This window comes from Myotis davidii, unplaced genomic scaffold, assembly GCF_000327345.1.
Source record: "Myotis davidii unplaced genomic scaffold, ASM32734v1 scaffold72, whole genome shotgun sequence".
Classification (NCBI taxonomy): domain Eukaryota; kingdom Metazoa; phylum Chordata; class Mammalia; order Chiroptera; family Vespertilionidae; genus Myotis; species Myotis davidii.
In genome coordinates this window covers 1,572,192-1,580,264 of record NW_006284618.1, presented here as the reverse complement: position 1 = coordinate 1,580,264, position 8,073 = coordinate 1,572,192, and the positions used below count along the sequence as shown (strand labels likewise).

At 45.5% G+C, this 8,073-nt stretch overlaps 1 long non-coding RNA gene across 1 annotated transcript in view; it reads right to left on the bottom strand.

Annotated features, from left to right (window-relative positions):
- Positions 1 to 8,073, bottom strand: part of LOC102767819 — an 11,162-nt gene that overhangs the window by 2,432 nt on the left and 657 nt on the right. The window contains exon 2 of the long non-coding RNA XR_001516105.1: positions 1,536 to 1,840. This is a non-coding gene — a long non-coding RNA (uncharacterized LOC102767819). The remainder of the gene's footprint in view (positions 1 to 1,535; positions 1,841 to 8,073) is intronic.

The window sequence follows — 8,073 nt, the reverse complement described above, 5'->3', positions numbered from 1 at the left end:
TCCCTTTCTTCACCATTCAGCCTTTCCCTGCCCCTCTATTCTTCCTCTTTTCTTATCTCAACCCTTTCTTACTTGAATCTCCTATGCCACTTCAGCAGCTGCCTTCCCAACTCATTACCCTATGTACCTAATGAATACACTAGTAGGTAGGGAAAAAAGGGAAGGTAGGGATGAAAGCTAATATCAGATGATTAGAGTAGCTAAGGGGGCAGAAAGAGGCTATGAATATTCTATGTATTGATTTTTGTCCCTCTTCTATGCATATATGTGAAAATTATCTCTAGAGAGCTTGTGTCAGGGATTATGCTGAGTGCTACAGGTAGCATCTCATTGAAACCTCAAACAAACTCATCATGCCTATTACACAGATGATAAAACCGAGGCTCAGAGAGATTACTTGCCTAAAGTCATGGTGCTAGTGAATGGCAGAGCTGGGGTTTGAAGCCATGTCAAACTCCAAATGTGGCATGCTTACAGGATGAACTAAGATGTATTTGTGTTCTCTAGTTCTCTAGGAAACGAAACATATCCCCCAGTTCTAAAACACCGTGGAGGTGCTCTAACTCCAGGGACATGCCCGCGTCTTTCCCCTCCCCCCTTCTTCTCTCCAGGTGCATTACACCTTCACCTTTCTCTCTCCTAAGCTCCAAGGGCCCCTTCTTTTGCCTCAGTAACTTGTCTCCTGAGCCCATGTCTTCTACCACTTACTTGTGTCTCTGTGACTGTCTAAATAAACTTTCTCTTAAGAGAAAACCAGACAGAGCACCACTGTGGAGCAGTCTCTGACTCCTTCTGTGGGGCTCTGCGCAACAGTCTAAATCTGTACAGTTAAACCTACACAACTTGCCTTTGCCCTCCATTGAGCTGTGCCTTTGTTTTCATTTCATGCAAGGCAAGATCACTTTAGAATTTTAGACTCCTTTAGTGCTTCATCCTTCCTTCTCTGTTAATATGGAGAAAACTGTTAAGGTCTCTGTATTAATTTTCTATTGCTGTGTAACAAATCAAATTACCACAAACTTAGTGTAATTTAGTCTAGCCATTGTGGCTCAGTGGTTGATTATCGACCTATGAACCAGGAGGTCATGGTTCAATTCCCAGTCAGGGCACTAGCCAGGTTGCAGGCTCGATCCCCAGTGTGGGACACGCAGGAGGCAACTGATCAATGATTCTCTCTCATCATTAATGTTTCTATGTCTCTCTCCCTCTCCCTTCATCTCTGAAATCAATCTATATATATAAAAGCCTAAGCGACTGTTAGACTGGTTAACAGAACTACTGGTTGACCGGTCACTATGACACGCACTGACCACCAGGGGGAAGACGCTCAACACAGGAGCTGCCCCCTGGTGGTCAGTGCGTTCCCACAGCTGGCCCACCTCCCATAGTTCCTCCCACCCCGCTGGCCTGCCCCAATCATCCCTGATTTTGGGCCAGGCAGAGGGACCCCACCCATGCATGAATTCATGCACCGGGCCTCTAGTAAAAATATATTTTAAAAAATAAAATAAAACAACACCCATTTGTTAGCTCACAGTCCTGTAGTTCATAAGTCCAGATGCGGCATGATTGGGTTCTCCATTCAGGGATCTGTCAGACCGAAGTCCAGGTGCTGGTCAAGCTGCATTCCTTTCTGGAGACTCTGGGGAAGAATTTGCCTCCACACTCATCCGAGTTGTTGATGGAATTTAGATCTTTGCACTTGTAGGACTGAGATCTCTGTTCATTGGCTGGCTGTTGGCTGGTGGACTGCTCTCAGCTTCCAGAGGCCATCTGTAATTCCTTGCCATATGGCTCCTTCCATATTTCCTCTCATGCTTGCTTTGAACCTCTTTGAATGCTTTAAAGAGATTTAAAGGGCTCATGAGTTTGGCCAGAATAATCCAGATAGCTCTCCTTTTTCGTCAATTGTAACATGTATAAGCTAATCATAGGAATAATAACACATCATATTTACAGTCCCAGGAATTATATAGGGTGGAGTCTTGGGGGGGTGTGGGGCCTCTTAGAATCTACCTACCACAGTCTCCATTCCTTTATTTATTCTGTAAGAAATAAGGTGAGCCCCCAAATCAGGGGTCCTGGTAGAACATGAATCATACTCGGGAGCCAGGCAGCAAGGCAAACATCTTTACTCCTGCAGGAGGGTGCGCAGCACACGGTCTGGGAGCACCGCACACTGAGCAGGTGGTCTGCTCTGCCTTTTCATCCTGACGCACGTGACCTATCCCTCACTCTTGATTGGAGCTCAGGTGCACAGTCTTTCGCGATTGGCTAATTTGAAGGGAGGGGTTGGCCTTTGCAGTTCAAGATGGTCGTCTCCAGGGGAGCTGCAAGTCATGTGGCCAAACATGGTGGCTGCCTAAACTGTTCTTTGACAGAAACGATGACTTGTTCATTCTCACAGTTCACACATCTCACGTTTATGGAGTGCCGCCCCTGCGCCAGGCATAGTTCCAGGCGTTAGGGAAACAATGGTGAACAAGACAAACTTGGTCCCTTAAAACTTACCATCTAGTGTGGTGAGACAGACAATAACCACGGAGATTAAGAAAACTATCAGTAAGGAATGCTCTGCTGAGAACTGACATAGGGTGGCATTTAGATTTAGATTGGGTGTCAGGAAAGGAGGGAAATCCCGGAGGAGGGGCCATTTCGGTTGCTCCCTGAGAAGATAACACACTGAAAAGGTCCATGTAAGACTAATATCCACAAACCCAAGAGGGAAGCCCACACCCTGTGGTTCCAGGGTTCCCTCTAATCATATTCTACACATTTAACAGAGACGCCTGTTTTCAAACCACACCCAAAACCACGATGCACAGTGTCTTACTCATTCTGTTTCCTTCACCCTATTGTTTTGTGCAGTTTTGGCCTTAATCTCCTAAATTTCCAAGCAGGAGCTGGGCTTCACGGCATGGCATGTGTAAGTAGGTGCTCCAGTTCCAACAAACATGCCTCTAACTTCCCCTCAGCGCTCTCCTGGAGTCTGGCAAAATACTAATGGATGAAGACTCATGGGTGTATGTATTTGTACAAGTACTGCCAGGACACCTTTCTGCTAAAAATATACTCAAGTGAATCTGCATCCCAATTTCCTGCTTTGAATTTGCAGAACCTAAAGGTTCCGTGAGAACTGCCTGGCACAGGTACAGTGCCCCCATCGGCCCTTGGTCCGCCACTGTTGAAAGGATTTCCAATCCCAGGTGGACACTTGCGTGGTTAGGAATGCAAGACTGTGAGGTTTCGGACCTTGTTTGCTATCATGAAGCTGGAACCATCAGGTGCTCTGAAGCACACACTAAAAACCACCTTCTGGGGGTTGAGCATGTGCCAGGCACTGTCCATAAACTACGATGAACCATCCCAGTCATTACCTTCAAGGGACTTCCAGGGTCAGAGGGGAGAACACCATGCAGATGGCAATTATAACATAGGAGGCTTGCTTTAATCAATTAAGTCATTTTTTCAACAAATATTTATTGAGCGCTTCCTCTGTGCCAGGCAGTATAGATATCAGAGATAGAGCAGTTGAACCAAACAGAAACAAATCCCTGCCCTCGTCAAACTTATTATAGTCTAGACAGTAAAGACATAAACTCATAAAATGTGTTCGGGATCAGATGGTGACAAGCAAATAAAGGCTATGGAGAAAAATGTTTTTAAAAGAGAGAAAGGTGGCCAGCCAGTGTTGCTCAGTGGATTGAGTGTTGACCTATGGATCCAGGAGGGTCACAGGTTTGATTCTGGTCAGGGCACATGTCCAGGTTTCAGGCTTGATCCCCAGTAGGGGTGTAGAGGAGACAGCTGATCAATGATTCTCTCTCATCATTGATGTTTCTCTTTCTCACCCTTCCTTTCTGAAATCAATAAGAATATATTTTTAAAAAGAGAGAAAGGTGTTTGGAAGTATGAGAGGAAGGTAGGTTATTTCATTAAAGAGTTGAAAGAAGACATCATTGAAAAGGTGACACTGGTGTGGGAGGGACAAAGGGAAGGGGAGGAGTTGGATAGGGCCCTATAGGTCATTGTAAGGACTTTGACTATCACTGCATGAGCTGGGGAGCCACAGAGGGTCTTGATCGGGGGACTGACATGATCATCTCACTTTTGTTCTGAAGGGATTCCCCTGCTTGCTATGTGGAGAGTAAAGAGGATGGAGCAAAGGGGAAACAGAAAGACAAGTTAGCAGATCATATACACTCCAGGTGAGAAATGAGGGTACCTGGGACCAGAGTGGTAGCTGTGGAGGTAGCTATGGGATGTGTTGAAGGATTGATTGGACGTGGGGATGTGACAGAAAAAGTAGTCAAGGAAGTCTCCAACCTTTTTGGCTTGAGCAACCGCAAGAACAAGGCTGCCATCCTTTTGCATGGGCAAGGTGACAGGAGCAGCAGGGTGGAGGCAGAAGACACCAGGCGTCTGGTTTGGGGCCGGCTGGGTGATGCTGTATGTCCAACATTTAATGGGTGTGCCAAATAGGCATCTGGGTGTGAGACTGACTAGCTTTCAGGACAGAGGCCAAGTGCTGGTGATGCAGTTTTGTAACTTATAAACATAGAGGTGATGTCTAAAGCCATGAGCTGGAAACAAGGGATGGATGTAGTTAGAGGGAAGAGGTCTAGGGTCGTGGACTTCTTTGCAACCTTAGAGGTCAGAGTGGTGAGGAGACATCAGCAAAGGAGACTGGGTATTCAGAGAGGCAGGAAGAAAATCAGGAAAGGGTGAGCCTGGGAGGCAAGTGAAGAAAGTGTTTCAGGAAGGATGGCATGATGAACCCCGTGTGTGAGCAGAGATGGAACCCAATGCATTAGTGCACAGGGGCTGGGTTCATTTTACTTATTTTTAAATAAATTTTTATTGATTTCAGAGAGGAAGGGCGAGGGAGAGATAGAAACATCAATGATGAGAGAGAATCATTGATTGGCTGCCTCCTGCACACCCCTTACTGGGGATTGAGCCCTCAATCCAGGCATGTGCCCTGACTGGGAATCAAACTGTGACCTCATTGTTTACAGGTTTGATGCTCAACCACTGAGCCACGCCGGCCGGGCTCACTAGCATTTTTTGAGCATCCAATCTGCCTGGTTCTCTGTGAGGCATTAGTGACACAAGGGTGGACAACACAAAGATGGTCCTTCCGCTCGCTAAGCGTACAGTCCGCAAGTAATTATACTGAAGTCTGATCAGTGCAGGCAGGATGTTGTTAGTGCTCACTGCCTTGGCATCTAAACTAATTGGGGGGGGGGGCAGGGAAGAATCCTGGAGGAAGTGACGTTTAACCTGAAGTATAAATAGGTGGCTGTCATCAGAGCAATAAATGGATGGTGGTGAAGAATGTTCCAAGTGAAGTGGTGGCATGCCCCCCGTTAGAGGTGGGAGAGAGAGCTGTCTAGGGCACCAAAAGACCTTGGGTGTGGTGAGAGATGGACTTGGAGAGACAATGGGGGCTTAGAGAGGAGTAGCGTCTCCGTCTTCATAGAGCTTCTGGCAAGTGCTTGAAGTCTTTCTCTCTCTAGAAAGCAAAGTCCAAGAAGGCAGGAACCACATCTGCTCTGTTCACTGCTGTGTACCTATAGGTGCTTACTTCCCGTGTGTGGCACATAGTATGCACTTGATAAACGATTTTAGAGTAAGGGAGAGGGATAAAGAGTTAGAAACATCGATGAGAGAGAAACATTATCAGCTGCCTCCTACACACCTCCTTCTGAGGATGTGCCTGCAACCAAGGTACATGCCCTTGACAGGAATCGAACCCGGGACCCTTCAGTCCACAGGCCGACGTTCTAGCCACTGAGCCAAACCAGTTAGGGCAACACTGTTTTTTTGAGAATCTTATTTACTTCCCTCAAGTCAGAAACCCCCCCAAAATATCGTATTAAGAGAAATTATCCAGTCATATGTAGTATAAAAGTAGCTTCATTAAGGAAAATATCTTTCATCAATCTGATCACTTCCTCTTACCATTTCCTAAAGTGGTTTCTAACATATTCAGGTTGCTTATTTTCTCACTAGAGGTCCGGTGCATGAAATTCATGCACTGGGGCGGGAGGCATCCCTCAGCCCAGCCTGCACCCTCTTTCAGTCTGGGAGCCCTTGGGGGATGTCTAACTGCGAGCAGGCCTAAGCCGACAGTCGGACATCCTTAGCGTGCTGCAGCGGAGGAGGGAGAGGCTCCCGCCACTGCTGCTGCGCTCGCCAGCCGTGAGCCTGGTTTCTGGCTGAGTGGGGCCCTCCCCTCCCCTGTGGGAGCACACTGACCACCAGGGGGCAGCTCTTGTGTTGAGCATCTGCCCCGTGGTGGTCAGTAGTCGTAGCGACCAGTCATTCCGCCATTTGGTCAATTTGCATATTAGCCTTTTATTATATAGGATAAGTGAGCATTAATCAACAAGTTGCTTTTCTCCTGGCCCAGAATAGGTCCTACCTTGTATCACCTGCACCAGTGAATCAAGTCCTTGAAAGCAGGCATCTTATATCTTTTTATTCCCAGCATCTAACATTATGGCTGTTAGTTGGTACTGAATACCTGTTGGTTGAATTTAATAGGTAAGTTTATCCTGGAAATTGACATTACACCTTTACTTATTCACAAATACAGTACCAGACTCTAAATAACTTTACTTAGTGCACTTAATGATCATTGGCTATTCCCAAATGCTTCACATGCTTTAACTTGAGAAAAGGTAAAGAAACAGAGATACTGTATTTCATTTTACCTCCCAATTTTCTAGTGTTTGCCTCGTTTTAGGTCTGCCAAATAATGAGTACTAATTAATGAGTTCATCTTATTAACGTTTCCATTCAGGTATGATAATGGAAAAATAAGAATGTTGGAAAGCTTTTTCTGCTATTTAGGCCAGGTTTCCTTCTATTTTATTCTGTTACGTCTCTCTATGGTCTATTAGTTTTTTATCTACAGCATTCAAAAGCTGTATTTGCTCTTATGTGTAGCTCTTTAATTTTGACTTAATTATTATATACACACACGAGCCTCTTGATCCTGCCCCATAAAACAGTTCCTACAGCTTCTTAGTACTTGTTGCCAAACCCTGTCTGGCTCTTATGTTTTTGGGGAGTAAGCTCAGACATTTGCAGTGGTTCAAACATTTTGGAGGAAGAACTCTCTGAATTTTAATTTAAAAATAATCTTTTTTAGAATTTGTGATTTATTTTTTTTTTGTCCATCTGCATTTCCCCCAAATTTTTTCACAGTGATAAATTTAGTTAAATAGAAAAAAAACACACACCTATTTGCTGAAGCAGAAAAAATGAGCGGAAATTCTTTTTGTGTGTATAACTGTGATTTTCTTGTTCATTAATGTAGTACTCATTAGTCCACCCATATCCTCTGTTATTACAAAATGTGTAATATGAGTTGCGATAATTTATTCCACTGCTGCTTTCTGAATTTTTCTTCTGAAGTCATCTGAATTTCAGACCAAGGGCTTGAGCAATTACATTCGGTTTAAGTGGCTTTCAAACTCTAGGTGTAAATAATGTTTGAACATTAAGGTTATTAATCAACAATAAAGACTGCAGCAAAAGGCCGGTTACACACTGATCTTCTTGTCACTAGCGCTCATCTTTCTTACGTTTGTCACGTGTGCTGACGGTCAAGGCAACAGCACTCCGTGTGTTTGCGAACATGCAGGTCTGTCCTGCTGCAGCGCTTTTGCCCTCTGCCAGGTTGCTGTCACTGGTCTGTTCCCGTCTTTCAGGTCTCAGCTCCCCACTAGCCTTGTCTGGGAACCTCCCCTCCCCCCATTCAGGCAATCTCTGTGTCACCAATGTTTTTATTTTTAAAAGATGCTTTTTTTGTTGATTTAGAGAGGGAGAAGGAGAGAAACATTAATGATGAGAATCATGGATCAGCTGCCTCCTGCACGCCCCCTACCGGGAACGGAGCCTGCAACCCGGGCACGTGCCCTGGACTGGATGGACTGGAACCCGGGACCCTTCAGTCCGCACGCCGACGCTCTATCCACTGGGCCAACCGGCTGGGACTCACCCACGCTTTTGTTACCTAGATGTGAAATGAGCTTGCTTCTGCAGGTACCCGCTGCATCGCTC